Source organism: Mustela lutreola, chromosome 4, assembly GCF_030435805.1.
Source record: "Mustela lutreola isolate mMusLut2 chromosome 4, mMusLut2.pri, whole genome shotgun sequence".
Lineage (NCBI taxonomy): Eukaryota > Metazoa > Chordata > Mammalia > Carnivora > Mustelidae > Mustela > Mustela lutreola.
The window spans coordinates 190,775,711-190,793,406 of record NC_081293.1 but is presented as its reverse complement, the minus strand read 5'-3'; the positions used below and the strand labels follow the sequence as shown (position 1 = coordinate 190,793,406).

The 17,696-nt window shown below is 44.9% G+C and overlaps 2 gene segments (V, D, J or C); both read right to left on the bottom strand.

The window, feature by feature from the left end:
• LOC131829868 (T cell receptor beta constant 1-like) overlaps nt 1–17,696 on the bottom strand; it is a 145,841-nt gene that overhangs the window by 34,627 nt on the left and 93,518 nt on the right.
• Nucleotides 1–17,696, bottom strand: part of LOC131829867 (T cell receptor beta constant 1-like) — a 116,034-nt gene that overhangs the window by 43,593 nt on the left and 54,745 nt on the right.

Below are 17,696 nucleotides of genomic sequence, written 5' to 3'. Positions count from 1 at the left end.
GTGATCCTGGGGTCCTGGGATCAAGCCCCACATCGGGCTCTCTGCTCAGCGGGGAGCCTGCTTCCTTCCTCTCTGCCTGCCTCTCAGCTACTTGTGCTCTTTCTGTCAAATAAATAAATAAAATCTTTTAAAAAAAGAGCATTTTCAAGGTAATAGGATAAATCTAAATGAAATTCTGACAGTGTATAATATTAAGGAATTACAAATCACTTTGTTTGGTACTGTAATATGATTATATAACAAAATATTATTTTGTAGAGCTTACTAAAATCTGAAATAAAATATTATGATGTCTGGGAAATTGCTTCAGAATATATCAACCAAAAATGCTGGAGGAATGGAAGACAGAAAGGTGGCAAGTGTTCATTACTGGATCTGAGCGATAGGGCTCATTGTTATTCTCTCTGCTTCTGTGATTGACATTTTTCTTAATAAAAAGCTTGAAAATGTTATACCAAGAGAAACATGGAATGTATAAGTTATTTTCATCTAATGCTTCACCTTCAACATGCTTTACCACAATATTAAATTAAGTACCATCTTCTATAAAGTAACTGGTTTATACTCTTCAAAGGTATTGAATTACAAAGGACAGACTAAGGAGCTTTCCAGAGTAAAGAGAAATGACAACTAAATGCAAAATGTAATTCTGAATTGGATTATAGACCAGAATCTGTTTCCCTTCTTGTTATAAAGGACATTATTAGGAAAAGTTGTTCTTCTTGTGTTATCTTGTGCCAGAAATTCTGAACAAGTTCGGCGATGAAAGATTCCTTCTGTGTAATATCCGTCCTTTGGTGACTGCCTGAATTCACTTAGCACGGGGTTAAGTACCTAGAAGCAGTTGCCAGGGGCTGGGGGAGGGGAATGGAACTCGCTGTTGAACAGATACAAAGCTCCAAGATTGCAAGATGATCACATCTGTCCTACAACATTGTGCCTGGAGTTAAGGAGACTGGACTGTATGTTTAAACATTTGTTAAAAGGGACCTCATGTGAAGTGTTCTTATCACACATACACAATTTTAAAAAACAACCACAACAAAACAAAACAAATCCTCCATGGGTGGTTTTGATGCAGGCTGAGATTCATTATTACATGCATGGCTGTTAATAAAAGTACTATTGTTGCATAGGGGAAGGGATGCTAAAGTATTGTTTGCTCTGGCAGCCAGATAGACGATACACCATTGGCAGGAGGCAATGGAGTTATTTGCTATGGAGATGTAAAATTCCAAACTGAGGGGTACTCAGGTAAAGGTCACTTCTACAGCATCCCTTTGTCACAATCTTCTTCCTGTCCTCACAGGAGCAGTTTGGTGGCTGAGGGTCCCCTGCCCACCTGCTCTGAGCTCAGTGACTCTGGCAGTTCACACGAGTGGCCTCTCCCCAGGAGAACGTGCCTCCCTCACCCCAGGTCACCATAGCTTCTCTCTGGGGCTGGGGCTGATTGTGGAGTCTGTGACTAGAAACGTCTGCCCCTGCACCCATGATGGCAAGGGTATCGCAGAAATGGGGCATGTCTAGAGCAGAAACTGGCAACATCTATGTTTCGTAATAGCATCATACAAGCACAAATCTTGTCTCTTAGAGAATTTATTTGTAAGCTTTTTATCTTAGTGGCTTATTAAAAGGGCTCTTAGCTGGGAAAGAGAGATAAGGAAGACAAATCCTAATTTAAATTCTTGAAGGCCTCTTAGAATTCTTGCATTGATATTTCTTGAACACGTGCTCCGTGCCAGGTACTGGGAACACAGTCACGGACCACAGAGACTCTCCATGCCTCACGGAGCTTCTGTTCCATTCACCATCTGCTGTATCAGGCACAGTGGTGGTTCGGTGATGCAAACATGGGAAGATACATTACCTACATCAGAGAACATATGGTCCCCAAAAGAGACTTAGAGCAAACAACATCACCACAATAAGACCATTGTAGAACTGAGAGGCGTAGAAGGTGCTTGTATTCAGGAAATGGCCAGAGACCTTCTGGGGAGCCTGGGAAGCAATCATGAGGTTGGGAGAGTAAGAATGAGGTTGCTAAGTGGGCCTGGCAGTGTAATGGACAGATGACGTCAGAAGTTACTGTGGTTCATAGGTGGCAGGGAAGCTGACGTGCAGTTATAAAACAACGCCAAATAGAGTATTGAGCCCTGGGGCAATGAAATCTAGAGGCCAAGACCTGAAATTAGAAAGGCAGTTTGTCTAGAGGTGGAGTAGGAGAGTGACCCTGAACGTGGGTGATGGGGAGCAGGGCAATGCGCGGGGCTGGATGGCCCACAGTCCTGGACACAGTCCCTGAAGACCCTGAAGTCTGGGCAAAATGACACTCCCTCCAGCAAGTGGCACCAGGGAGCTGATTGGTACCAGGTGAGTTCTCTAAGGTGGCCTAGGCTGCAGGAGCCCTGTGCCAGTCCCGAAGGGAAGTGCAGGACAGAGGACTGTGGCAGCCCATTCACAGGGGCTGTCCCCCACCACTGTCTCCTGGGGGTGTCACCTCTCCCCTTGTGACAACCCCTTCTGTGCAGAGAGGCACCCAGATACTTCTCAAATTTTGTAGATATTTCTTTAGCATGACGGAGATTGGTTGAGGTGTGAGGAAGTAGATTCTATAAAGCAGAGTGAGGATGCATGACTCTAAGGAAAGGGGCAGAGCCAGAGCTCTGCTGGTCCTAGGAAACAAGGGTAACAAGCAGGGCAACCTGTGCCTGAGGCAGGTCCAAGTCAAGAATCAGGGCATCCTACCTCTGATCTCTATATCCTATGACAGAGGGCTAGGTGTGTGGGATTATACAGAAGTAGGATGGTGTCTGCCTACATCATTAGCCCATGGGCTCCCATGCAATATGAGGTCACTTGAGATGACTTCCAGGAAATATGAATAAGTCATTGGAATATAGATCCATTTCACAGGGAACAGTTTTTGGTCTTATAATCTCTACTTCCATCTCCGATTTAATTAGTGTAATTCTGTGTATACTGAGGGTGTGTTATAAGGTGTAATGGAAACTCAGCTTAGACCCAAGAAACACCATTTTTTCTAGTCCAGAAATGTCTGGGAAAGTCTTTCAAAAAGGAGGGATTGGTACACTGGGAGCCCCTATGTAACAGCGTCAAGTGTCTCCTAGAGGGAGCTCATCCTCAAATAAGGGCGAAGAGCTGGGCAAGTGGACTGACCCAGTAATACAGCCATAGTTCTTGAAGGAATGAGTGGATTCTGAGCTTAGCTGGGTTTTTGCATCTTGGATGAGGTCTTCTCCATTCTCTTATTCTAGGATATAACTATTTTAATGGTTGATGAGCAATGTATGTAATTGAATGAGTCTTTGTGCTAAAGTCTAAGTGATTGGAAATCAAGATACAAAGCTGTAGTTTTGCTCTTCCCATACAAAGAAGGGAAAGGAAAACCTTGGGCAAAAGTTTTCCTCTTCGGCTTCATTAATAGAGGTGTCACTCTGTTGGGAACTCTACCTGGGCGGGACGTTGGGGCCTGCTGGCAGGTACAATAGAGTCTGCGGTACTACAGTGCTAGGAGAATGACATGGTACAGAGCAGAACCATCAGCAGTGGCTGGCAGGTAGTTTAGGACCAATTAGAAAAAGAAAAGTATTCCATGGAAACAGTGGTACCCAGAGAGGCAACGTCCTCCTCAGGCTGACCTAGCGCACATAGACAAGGGGCTAGAGTAGAAGAATAAATCTCTATTAGACCACATGATCTGTCTAGCTTCTACACATATGGAAAACCCTAGAATCTCCCCAAACTATGTGTAGGAAAGGACCTTACAGGGGACCCTTTGACTGGACTTGTCAGAGGGGTGCTGGAAAGAGGATCTGAGAGAAGACTGAGTCACGCGTTCATTTCACACTACGGCCTTCAGGCATGCTGGTAAGTATGGAGATACAAAAGGAAAATAGAAATGCATGATCCTTATTCTCTTTAACCTTAATATTTAATAGCCTAAATGTTATAAACAGTGAGCAATTAAGTGTGTTGATGACCGTAAGGATAGAATTTCACGTTGTCATAAGATCACGTAGCAGAGGAACTAATCCAGCCAGGGACTCAAGGAAATCTTTCTGGAGGAAATGACTTCTGAGTTAGTATCCAGAGGAATGATCGGTCCGGTGACCAGGTAGGTAGGGAAAAGAAGGTTACTCTAGGGGGAGTGAGCATCATTGGTGACCACCCGGCAGTGAGTCAGCAGAGGACACCCCTGGGGACCTGTGAGAGGTGGGAGATGTCTGGTAGTTGTAGCTGAAGCAATAAGAATGTTCGTGTTAAGAAGGTAGGTAAATGCTCAAAGACCACATCATGGAGAGCCTTACAAAGTCTCAAGTTTATACTTGAGACTTTAGTAAGGTTCAGGAAAGACACTGATGGCTTTCGAGCCCGAGAGAGCGTTTTGTGGATGGAGGTAGACAGCAAATGAGGAAGAGGGGATGACTACTTGGAAGGTGGTGAAGGAATCTAGGTGAGAGACATTTGCTGGGCGACGGTGTTGTCAGTGACGTTAGAAACATGAATAAAATTGCAAAGGATGTAACATCTAGAAATATGCAGGTTTGGGGGAATAATAGATTAGGTGAGGAAAGATAGTATCTGAGAGATGGCAGAGATGACCCCTCCGCTCCTGGTGGGGGCATTTGGCCAGATGGCGGGACCATTTGCCGAGATGAGGAGATGAGGGACGTCAGATTTTGTAAACAACTCAGAGCGGGCTCTTCCCCCAGGGAAACCTCCAGGAATAGGACATGGGATATGGGTCAAAATTTTGTTGAGGGATTGGACCGAAAGTGGAGTGTTTGGTTTGGGCAACAATGAAGCCCAGTAAGGAGAAAGGATTGTGGTGTGCTTAAAGTTGCTTTTCTAGGAGAAGCTTCACTTACCCCTGGCACTAGACCTAACAGTAGGCTTGTCCTGCCTTGACTTTGACAAGCACCTCAGTCAGGAGAGGTCCCCCGAGAGCAGCGCACTGCAGGGGAGCTCCCTTGCTCAGAGTCCCTAGAGTTGGGGACTCAGGGAAGGATTTCTCGGGCACTGATGGTGGAGGGAGTTTTCCTCTTGTTTGGCAAGGAGTCTCCTTGCTCTTGTGGTGCTCTTTTTGTGCAGAGAGCAGCTGGCTGAGCAGCGCTGTGGATACACTACTGGCACAGAGGTACAAAGAGGTCTGGTTGGTGCCTGTGGACTTTAGGGTCAAGGGGAAGTCCTTCTTCTCTTTCCGCAAGACACTGTACCCATCTGGGACATCTCCAACTTCAATAAATTTAACGTTCCTTGAAAAGTAGATCAGCTTCAGACCCACTCCTGGGTCTTGTCGATACCAGAACATAACATCATGGTCCATATCTTGAGAACAATACAGTGTCAACTGCCTTCCTGTCCTTGTGATGAAATGTCTCGGGGTCTGGGTCACTCCAGCTTCCACTGGGCCTGTGAGGGATGGAAACAGAGCTAGAGACAGCCAAGAAGGGCACAGCCTCTAGAAAAGGACTTGAGCTGAGACCTGCGAGCTGTGGCCTAGTTGCTCCCGTATCCTGGAACTCACCTGCTCCCAGGAGACACAGCACCACACAGCCCAGGAGCCTGAAAGCCATGGCAGTGGAACATGGGGGTCCGCCGGCCCTGGGGGCTGGGCTCTAGTAGGTTCCGTTAATATCTCCATCTCTGCAGCTACTTGGCTCTCCTTTTCAGGAGGGAGGCCCCTCCCCTTTCCTCACAGGGCTGAGGAGAGACACAGACACTCAGTAGTCGCCGCTGTGGCTGGCAAGTGTGATGATTCCCCAGCCTTTCCCTTGCTCTCCTTTGAGGCTGCTCCTTTCTATGCCCTGGACAAGGTCTCACCAGTACACTCCTGTCCAACTTGGCAAATATGGGTGTATTTTGAATCCTCATGATGAAAACTGGTATAATGCTATAATCACTTAGAAATGCGAGAACAGGAAACTTACACTCCATCACAAGTGCACGGTTATCCTTTCGAAGTCCTCCCGTCCGCTCTGCAGAAGAAATGACAAGCATATCTCTCCTTGTTTATTCCTGATATGGTTTCCAGCCCTGAGCTTTACAAAAGGCTAATGAGTCCAGATTCAGCCAGGTCCACGGTGTGGCTTGTTTTATTGGTCTGTGGCCAGTTTAAAATATTAGGTGCAGGCTCTTTGCTCGTTCGCAGATTATATGTAGTCGTGGGAACTAGTCAGTAGCTGCTTGCCTCCAGGCTGGTGTTGGGCGTATCTTTCTTCCTTCTCCTCTTCTCTCTGTCTACGGGCAAGGGTGACATCTGCTTGCTTACTTCAACCACCTCGCTTTTTTTTTTTTTTTTTAGCCAGCCAACATGGTTTCTTTGTCTGTTCTATCTTGTGGTCTCCATGGGCCATGCCCCACAGCAGCATGGCTACGTCCCCTGATGCTGACCGGCAGCTGGGCTGTGGATCCCATCCTGATAATTCTCTATGGGGCTTGGGGCATCAGGGTGTCTCTTCTGAGTTCTAGCTGCCATACTGTTCCCTCTTCTGGGGAACTGTGTTCTTCCTGCACTGAGGTGACTTTCCTGGGGTTGCCCAGAGTATCTCCCATCTTGGACAGCTTTTGAGTTTGTTCTGTGAGTTTTTTGGAGCCAGAGTATTCTTGTGAGGGGGAAGGGGGAAGGATAGGGGAGTTTCCAACCACAGCTAGGGCTTCACCGAGTCCTTCTCTATTTTTTAAATCATTGTCATCTCCAGGCAAGAAGGAGGCCCTCATCCCAGTCTTGGAGCAGCACTCAAACCTCAGAGATGGCTTTCTTGCTTCCAGTCCCCTTCATGCTGGAGATGCAGCTCCAACCGCCCCCGTTCCAGGCCAGTGAGAGAGACATGCTTGCTCTCAGGACAGAAACTCTGCTCTAAGGAAGCATGTTCTCTCTTCATATGTCACTACGCCTGTGGTTCCTTTCAGGAAAAGCATGGGGGGAGGGGGAGCCGGCTTAACTCCGCTTTCCTCCACTCTGGCCCTTGGTTTCCGGTCGTCCTGGGGGTCCTCCATATTCTAGCTGTGGGACAGGTGTTCTCTGGGGAAAAGAAAGCAGTTTTCATTCTCAAGAACCTTCCTCAAGCCAACAATTTCCTTACTGCTTAGTAAAGCTTGTCATCCCGAATTTCATCTTTAGACATCTTTCCCAGTTTACCTGCCTCCCCAAAGCTGAAACCACTATCTATTTACCCCCCTGTCCAGTGGATTTTCCCAGGTTCTACAGTGCTTCCCACACCATGGAAGTAGATAATTACAACTCAAAGACACATAGTTTATCTCAGACATTCTCCATATTAGATTAACCCAAGATTCAGGAGGCATCTGAGTCTGTGGCTCTGCCCCACCAGGAGCTACTTTGCTCTCCTCAGACACAGGCTACTCACCTCCTCCCCAACCCATGGACAGTGAGGCTGCTCTGGTCTCTTCTCTCTTTCTCTCCATCAACCAGGACACTACAGCAATGTCCCTGATGTCCTCAGATCACAAGCCAGTTGCTGAACCTTGCCACCCTTCCCTCCCAGAACCTTCCTTCTCATCTGTCCTCCCAAGGCCACCACCACATTCCATGGATTGGCAACGTTTCCTCAATGAGGGGCAGGCTGCTGGGTCACTAGCAGTGGGACTGGAAGACAAGAGAATCCTGTAGATGGCCAGGAGCCCCTAAACATCTCCCTCCGTCTTTGTCATTTAATGTAATGTGCTTCGTTCTGTGCTGTCCATCTGTCCTGTCTCTCCCGGGCCACCTTCGGTGTCTGCTCTCAGCTCCCTCCTCAGAGGTACCGCTCAGTAAGTCTGCTGCCTCGCTCACCCAACCTTCTTGGATAATGGTCTCTGGACACCAATATTCACACCTGCCTCTTCTCCACTGAGGAGCCCTTTCTTAAAAACCGCTGTAGAAGAACATGTTTATCCTTCTAAATGCACAGCAATATTCTTCCTTCAGCAGAATCCCTGCAGAACGTTCACCGTACTTCATACCCTAGTGTACTTACGCTAGTCTTGAGGAAGCTGCTCTACCCTCTGTATTTTCCTGTTATATAATTCACCTTTGAAAGACCTCATAAGAGATATTTGTACATTGAGTTATCTTTTAATTGGTGATAGAGTGTTCAATGTTATCAAATTCTCTCGTTTATCATGATCAGAAATGTAACCTTTATAATAAGGACTGTTAGTGCTCTCTAGTGGCATTTTGCTGCAATAGGCAGAAAAAAGGTCGCAAAGTTGCTCTCATTTGAATCCCCACCAATGGTGAATGTTTAGATTCCATTAAAAAGGGAATTAAGGTGATGGATACAATTAAGGGTACTAATCAGTTTACCTTGAGCTAGGGAAGCCCAGTCTAATCACATGGGTCTTTTTTTTTTTTTTTTTTAAGATTTTATTTATTTGACGGACAGAGGGAGAGGGAGATGCAGGCTCCCCACTGAGCAGGGAGCTTGATGCGGGGCTCTATCCCAGGACCTTGGGATCATGACCTGAGCTGAAGGCAGAAGCTTAACCCACTGAGCCCCCCAGACGGCCCTAATTACCTGGGTCTTTAAAAGCAGGGAACTTTTCCCAACTGTGTTTGGAGGGAGGCGTAAGTGTGGAAGAAGGGCTGGGGAGATGGAATGTTCCTGGTTGTGAAGACAGAGGAAGGCGATCATGAGGCAAGGGTATTTGAGTCTCTCCTAGAGGCTCCAGAAGGAAATGTGGTGCTGCCAGTGCACTGGTTTTGGCTGAATGAGCCCGCTCTTGGCCTTCTCACCTCCAGAACTGGAAAATCAAAGATTTGTGTTGTTTTAAGCCACTTGAGTGTGTAGTTTATTGCAGAAAACATCCAACCACCAAGACTAAAAAAATCCATGGCAAGATGCAGTATGAAAGCGGTTACGATAGGAAAAAGCAAAGGAAAAGCTCCTAACTGGGCGGGGCACGGTGTCTGTGGGTGGGGCTTGGGCTCCTGAGGGCAGAGCACTGCCTGCCTTGGGTTTGCCATCTTTTTGCGGAGGATGCAGCTGCATCACTAAACTGCGGGACTGGGGCATCTGCTTACTGCTGGAACATTGAAGGGTCAAGCGGAGATCATTCTTCTTTCTCTCTCCTCTCTCTTTCTCCCTCTGCATCCTTGATCACCTGTGTGGTCCTCTTGCAAGGGGATGGAAGCAGCAAAGGGAGTGGGCTTCTGTTGCTACTCACAATAAACACAAATTCTAATTCCCTGCTCTTTGGAAAGTGACTTCCTGCCCCCTGTGCCAGCAGCAGAAACTCGCTGGCTCTGTGCTGCTTAGCAGAGGCTGTGCCCACGGTGCTGGCCCCTGGCGGTCAGACCAAAGGCAGGATTTTTCCCGGGAGAACAGGCCCTCTGAGGCCGGCAGTGACACCTGCTGGAACATTCTGATCCTAAGCCTGTGCAGAGGAGGTATTTGCAGAAATGGAGCATGCCAACAGCAGAAATTGGCAGCATCCTCCTTCCAAAACAGCATCATCTGATTCGAACGCTTGTCCTCATTATCCCTTTGCCTCTTCTTCGGCTTCTCCCAGAGCGGCTTTCTTCAGCAGCAGCCTTCTTTCAAGGGCTCGGAAACAGGGCTCTGTGTTAATTTTCTACCACTGCTATAACACAGTACCACAAACTTGTGGCTTAGGACAGCAGAAATTTATCATCTTACTGTAGGTTAGAGGTTTGACATGAATCTCACTGGGTAGAGATCACGGTGCAGTGGGGCTGTGTGCTCTTCTGGAGGCCCTGGGGACAATCCCTTTCTTTGCTTTCTCCATTTTCAAATAGAGCCCCAGTGGGTGGGATCCCTCCTACATCACTGTGTAAGGACCCATGTTTTTAATTGTGTCCACCTGGCGAATCCAGAATAATCTCACCATCTATCTCAAGGTCAACTGATTCTTAATTTTTACTCTACCTACAAACAAAATTCTCTTTTGCCGTGTTGTAAGGCAAACAAATATTTTGGGGGGTGCATTACTTGGCCTGTCAGGAACCCTTTACCAGAAAAGGAAGGTACGCCTGGGAACTGACTAAACTTCAGACATACAATTTTTAGGGGGAGGCGAGCAGGCAAGCTTAGGGTCCAGTCACTGTGGACACTGCTGAACCGTTCTAACCTTTCCTTTAATAGACATAAAATGAGTATCAATTATGTGGCAGGCGCTGCTTTAGACTATGGGAACACAGACATGAACCAAAAAGACAACATTCTTGTCTCCATGCTGATAATCTTGAACACGAATCATTCACTGAGCCTGTGTGCCATGCACGGGGCGAGATTCTGGGGAAGGAATGATGGAGACACATATCTTCTTAAAGTAGTCCAAAGGGAAGTTAGCCGTCCCAGTAATCGTTTTAATTTGGCATCTGCAGAAAGGAAGAATTGTGTAAGGTGTGGTGGGAGTACTGAGGAAGGAGCCCATGATCTTGGGAAAACAGAACACATTTCAGATGTTGCTATTTTAAGTAATATTTTGAAGAGCCAAATTAGTTTGTCAGATGGGCCGTTCGAGGGAAATATGTGCTCCGTGTTTGGAAATGGCTCGAGTTCAGTGTTGCTGGAGTACAGCGTGCGAGAACGTGAGTGCTAGAAGGTGTGGCTGGGTTTTCTTGTAGGGTTGTCGTTGTGCCTTAAATATGCAGGAAATGTTGTCCACTGCCACACGCCTCCGTCCCGGGTCGTTTATTTATTTCTCGTCCCAAACCCACCACCATACGCAGGGCTCTGCTGGTCTGTGTAAAGCTTGGGATTTTGGTAGACTGAAGGAAAAAGAGAACTTGTCAGCATAGTCTACACATGCTTTAAGAACTGGTAAACATAGGGAGACAGAGGGATAATTATCTTGTGTGTCAGTCAGGCTGGATCTGTTCAAGTCATTTGTTTTTCCTCCTCCTATGGGAAGGACTGAAACTTCTGAAGCACTGGACCACTCTAGCTACTCACAGCACATGGGTATGTCTTCCCCGTGCCCAGTTGTGACGGACTTAATGGAGAAAGGGATCCGTAACTCAAGAAGGAAAAATGAACAGTTCTTTATCATTTTCCTAGACTCTAATGAGACCTTGACATTCTAATACAAAGATGTCTTTTTTGGTAAGGGATTTAAATTCCTTCCTTTCAAAATATTAAAGGAATTATCATATGTTTCTTTCCATGATATGAAGTTTAGATTTTATGTTTGTTAGACCATAGAGGGCCAATGACAGATGCAGGAGAAAAGAGTGACCTGGCCAGAGTTTTGCAATAAGATTGCACTTGGTACTGGAATGTTAACCTGCATTTGATGGGGGAGGCTGGAGCCCAAGATGCGGTTAAAGAGGCTACTACACTTACCTGCAGAGCTGATAAGAGCAAAAACATGACAGTGGTTGCACTGAGAGAATGGATGAAGAGAAAAGTTCTGCAGGTGTTAGCAATCAAAGCTCTTAAATACAGGTCGAATGTCCAGGGTTAAGGAGGACAAGAAACGTAGCACAACTTGTCTCATGCAAGTAAATGACTCATATTTGAATTCATCACATCGGGAAACACGAGGGTAGTTTGTAGGGCAAAGATGACATGTTGTGTTTCAACTCCAGTGGGAGATGTCCTGGATGGACTTGAGTTCAAATTAAGAATCAGGGTGGAGAGGACAGATCCAGGACTCATTAATTACGAAGTGGGATTCTTGTGTTCCCCATCTTGGGATAGTGGACAGCAGCCAGCTTGTAGAGAAAGACAAGACTGATGCCATCTCAGAGAGTACCTTTTCTCTCCAAGAAAGTACCTTTTCTCTCTTTTAGTTATCACTTTCTCCAACTACGGCAGCAGGGGGCAATTCAGTCCTACTTAACTCATTAACTTAACTAATTAGTTTAGGCTACCCTGACGAGAGCTCTGTTGTCTAATCTTGGAAGGATAAGCCAATTCACGAGATGGACAGTTTGCCACCTGAGACACTGATCTGTATCCAGATGGGCCCCAATTTCTCTAAGAAACTTTCACCAATTGGCTGGTAACAAAACTAAAATCATACTAGATACCATCCTGTTCACTGGATCCTGGAATTTGTTGTGTTCTGGAGGCTCTGCCTTGAGGTTCTTCATTTCCCAATTCATTGGAATTTTGAAGAATTATGCTACCTCCTCAAATAATCAACCAACTGATAAGATATTTCTATGGTAGCTTACCTCAAAATGAACAGGAATGAAGCTCATTATAGATTGTGTTCCCTCTGCCAACCAGTTTTATTCTCTTCAAAAAAATTCTCTCGACCTTCAGGCCATCCCTCTCCCTTGTCTCATCTCTCATCCGTTTTCTCAGTCCAGAGACCAAAACAATTTGGTTCCTTATCCTGAGGCCTTGGAGTCCTTCCAGTAGGAGCGAGATCCTTCCTCCTTAGCCTTCCTTCATATAGCTTCCTTTTGCTCCCTTTACCAAAGGCCATGCCACTCTACTTTTATACTGTGTCCTTGATAAAACAGTTGGAAGAAAACTTGATCTATTGTGTGGCCAGGACTCAGAAACATCTCTCAAGTGGTTCTGAATTCTAATTCAGTGTATTTGATTGCGTGTTCTCTGAATGTCTTGTCCCGATATTCTTGGCATTTGCTCTCCTTTGGTAGACAGAATTCTAAGAACAACCAGCAGTGACCCTCTCCTGTGTATGGTCCCTTCCCCTTGGAGTGTAGGAGGTACCTATAAATATAATGAAATCTTGCTTCTGTGACTGTGTTACATTATTTGGCAAAAGGGATATTATCCAGCTGAGCCTGTCCTGATGCAATCACATGAGCCCTTCAAGGCACAGTTTTCTCCAGCTGGTAAGCAGAATGGGAGGTCACAGAGCTTCCTAAAGCATCCTAAAGGATTTAATGTGCATTTCTGTCCTTGAAGATGGAGGCGACCAGAGCGAGATTGCAAGGACTTATGGGCAGACCCCAGTGACCACCAAGGAAACAGGAACCGGTAACCTGCCTCTCATTTGCACTATTTGTTATGCAGCACAGAAAATGAATACAGTTAGTTACCTGCAACATTTCCCTTTGGGAAACTACACCCTGATCCTGTTGCATCTCTGATCTGTCTGTACAGAACCACAAGTTTTGATTTAAAAAAATTTACACCTGCATCTACCCAGGTGAAGTTCTGCTCCCTAACAATTCCTGAGAACAAACATATTTCATGTCTCTTATTACCAACCCCTCTCCCCTCCACTAAGGTTTTCCTCCTTCTCGGTCATCCTGAGTCCACGAGTTGTCTGAAAACTGGTCTTGACCTACCACACCCTCTGTTACTCACCTGAGGAAGCCTCACTACCCTGCTGATTTTCTCATATGAGTCCATTAGTCATCGAGAGATACCATCGTGGAATCTTTGAAGGATCTTTGTAAATCTTTTTGTCTTTTGGTTTTGTCTTTTGTTCAGAATTCAGTTTTATCACAAAATTTCCCCACATCTGCATCTCAGAAATGAAGTTTGTCTTAGGAAATAGTCACTTTGGGTTAATGCCTTCTAGTCTTAGTGCAATGTTAGCCAGGGGTGAACCCTTGGATTAAGACAGGAGAGAGGTCTTGGAGGGACAAGAATGGGAAAAAAGTAAGGAATATTACAGTCAAGGCATGGCTTTAAAATTTGTCCTAATTTGGGTCAGGGCTCTTGAAGGCGAGGTCCCCTTCCTCCTTGGCTTGCCCCTTTCTTGTGCAGAGAAGATACGTCTTTGCAACGCTGTGGCTCGCTGCTGGTGCAGAGGTAGACAGACGTCTGGTTGGTGCTGGCAGATTCCAGGGTCAGGGAAAAAGATTGCAAGTCTTTTCGAGAGACACGATACCCCTGAGGGACATCTCCTTTTTCAAAGTTTCTGGCACCAGTTGAGTAGTAGATCAGCTGCAGTCCAAATCCTGGGTCTTGGCGATACCAGTACATCAAGACATAGTTCATATCCTGCAAACACTGTAGGGTTAATTCCTTTCCTGGCCCCACGATCCTATGTTTTGGGAACTGTGTGACCACAGCACCCTTGAGGCCTGTGGCAGAAAAAAAAAAAAGTGGTCAAATGACAGAGCCTGGGAAGGGGAGACTGATCCTACCATCCTGAACACACATCCTGTAGTTGGAGCCTGGGAAGCCCTTGACGGGTGTCCGGAACTGACCTACGCTGATGAGATAAATGACAACACAGCAAAGGATCCTGTTGTTCATGGCAGCATCTGATGAAGAATGCTGGCCCGTGTTGTGATGCATTTAGTCTGAGGCCAAGGCTTTTCACCTACTTCCTGGCCAGAGACCACACCCTCCTCCCTCGCTGCTTCAAAAAAGAACCAAAAGCCTCAGGGAGGTAACAGAATGTGGCCAGTTTCGTTTTTCCAGGTCACGTAATTGTTCATGATGTTCTCTTATAGAATTTGCATGACAGCTTTTTACCTCTATGAATTCTAATTTCTCTTGTGTGATATATCCTTTGTGGGATGGTGGGTTTGTGTCTTGAATTCTTAGTAGACTCTTACGGTAAGTTGAGTCCTGTTGCACGGAACCTCGAGGGTTTTCTCCACACATTTCTCTGGAAATTCTCTCCGATTTTATCCCTCTACCCAACTTGAAGTTTTTCTCTAAAAGCGCTCTAATCTTTAGCTGGCTTAATGTTATTCATTTTCATGAATTTCTGCTATGCAGTCTCAGCATACTTTCCATGTAATGCTTGGGTCCCTTCTCTTTCTGTGGCTCCCCTTGTAAGGGAGTGAACAGGTGTGGTGAAGAGAATGGAGCCATTAAATATACACAAACCCAGGAAAATCTGGGAGGTGCCTAGAACATGCTCTCAGGTGATCTGGGTCTGGTGTAGGAACTCCTCTTACTGGAGGTTCCACCAGATAGAACTGGGTGTGGGCAAATACTTTGCAGGAACTTGTAGCTACTGACACCTTTGAGTGATTTAGTAATTGCTCTCAAAACTGCTTGCTGGGGGTGGGGGGACATTTTTGGGAAATGGTGAGATGTGAGTAGCCACTGATGAACTGAAGTTCAAACATCATAGATGTGGCTTTTTGCCAGGTAACCTTATTTCTAGGAAGATCTTTTTTCCTCAAATTCTAGGCCACCTGAGGATGTGGCTGTAGATCACCGTAGATAAGCTGCTGGTACAAGTGTGAAGGTGTCTCCAGGGCCTGAAGAAAGCCTCCTCACATCAGGGACACTTTTTCAGTCCTGCCGGCAATAAGCGAGCAATGGATCAGTGGTCGCCCCAACACTGGGACTTTGTCACACCAGAACATTCTGTTACGAACAAAGCCCTAAAGACATTCAAGCAAAATCTTGTCTCTTGTCCCGTTCTGTTTTATATCTAGATTCTGGATTACTGTAATACCCAAGCGACCTGTGGGAGAAGGGTGTAGAAGTTGTAGATAGTGGGGGGGGATAAAAAGGCTTGTGCTAGAGCCTAGAAATCCCAGTATATGACTGTTCCGTGTGCTCTATGATCTCACCTGCTGCCAGGAGACAAAACACTGTCTTCAGAGGGGCCTGATACCCAACGCAGGACCACAGAAGGAGCGGGTCTTCTTCCAGCTCTTGTAGGCCAGTAGGAGGTTTGCCTGTGAGTCACGGGGTCCGCCCACGCCCACAGTCCCGGATCCTGCAGAAATGGAGTTCCTCCTCCCCTTCACAGAGCATTACTCGGCTAGGCTTGACTTCTGTGGGCAATTCGGAAACAATCCTTTTGGGTTTATACATGCTCTCCCTTTGCATTCTTTCCGAGTCAGACTTAGTTTTTCATCTACAACATCCTTTAACAACCACTATTGCCACTAGGTTAGCGGTCAACATGGAGCCTCTAGAAGGAAACTGCCTGGATTCTCTCATCTTAGGCAAGTAAATGAACTGTTTAGTGCTTCAGTTTTACTATCACCGATTTGTGCCCATCCAAGTGTGCACCTGATGGAGTGGTGATGATCTAATGAGTTAAAAGGAGAAGTGGCTGTAACAATGCCTAGTCTATAGTAACCACTCCTTAAGATGTAGCTCTCAAAATGGATAACTAGTAGCACTGCACTAATACTACTGTTACTGATGCCATTATCTATTACTGAGTCTAATTTCTATGCTGGGGATTTTGTTAGGCAATCTACATACATTTTCTCGACTAAAGAAACCCCTGGAAGCCATATATTACTGATTCCATTTTATAGGCGAGGAAGTTCTCTTTATAGAGGTTTAGTAACTTGGCAAAACTAGAAAGTGACCATGTAAGTCTAATTCCAAAACCTGTATTTTCAACAACGAATAATGAATTTCTTGAAGATTCTTCCTCTCTCTCCTTTAAGAGTTTGATGGAGCCTTATTCTTGCAGGAATTATTTTTCAATTTACTCTAACTTCTAAATCTAAAACCACACTTGGCATTTCATCCCCCATCTGCCTGAAATGCAAAATATCCTTTACTCTCAGGTGTCCTAGGCTAGATCTCTCTATTCTTGTCAAAAACCATGAACATACTTTTAGCAGGTAGTTGACTCAAGCCCCCCAACTTTTTTTTTTTTTTTCTGAATTCTAAATTCTAAATTCTTGGTGGATTTCTTTTCTATAGGTCTGTTGCTATCCATATCCAGGTTCTGTCCTTTTGTTGTCTTATTTCTTATTTCTGAACAAATGTCCTTTAGCATTCAGCAAGTCTTAAGTGATTCCTTTTACTTTCTTAACACTTGGAATCATCCTTGTAACAAGGTTGATCTCTTATTATGAGAATTAAGAGAGAATTCTGAAGAATTTGGTCTTCATGTAAACATTTCTGTTTATAGCAAGTTATTTCATCCAACTGAGCATATTTTTGTTTTAGCTTTTTCTGTTCCTTTGACTACCAGTTTGCTTCCAGTAAAAGAGATGATTTTAGGGAATGTGATTCTGGGAATGTACATTCTGTGAAATGCACCATAAACTCTCTTCCCACCTTTCGGTTTCATTGCTCCTGGGGTGATTGCTGGAATGGTGGCAGTGCATGTATTTCTCTTATAGCCATTAGCCATTGTTCTGCTGAGACTTTCTATCTGCATTAGAGTCAGTTTTGTGAAAACTGTATTTTCCAAAAATGTGACCTACTTAGGCTTGGAAGTTACTTGTAGAAAATTATACAAAATACTGTTTTAAAAAATGTACTCTATTTCCTCTTGTCATTTCTTACTTAGTGTATTTGTTCTGTCTTTTAGTTGGCCCTGAATTTTCTGTTTTTCCCAAGAAATTAGCTTATTTATTTCTTAGTTTCACTGTTTCAAAATTTTCTATCTCATTAACTTTTGCTTTTATAACTTTTATGTTTATCTATCTATCTATTATTCCTTTTATATTTACTCTTTCAGATGCTTTTCATTTCTTGTGGATTCAAGGAACTGTCAGTGTCATTTTCTTTTAAGTTGATGACTTTAATATTTTTCTGTAAGGCAAGTTTGCTAACTATGAAATCTCTTAGTTTTTGCTTATCTGGGAATTTCTTTATTTCATCTTTATTTTCAAAGAATAGCTTTGTAGAGTATAGAATTCTTGGTGACTTTTGTTTGTTTCTTGCTGCATTCCACACTATCTTCTTACGTCCATCATTCCTGGTGAAAAGTCAGGAGTCAGCCATGTTGCCGATCTCCCACATAATGAGTCATTTACTCCCATTCTGCATAATTGGTAAACTTGGTGGCATTCCACAAATCTCTCAATTTAGTTCATTTTTGTGTAGAAAGCA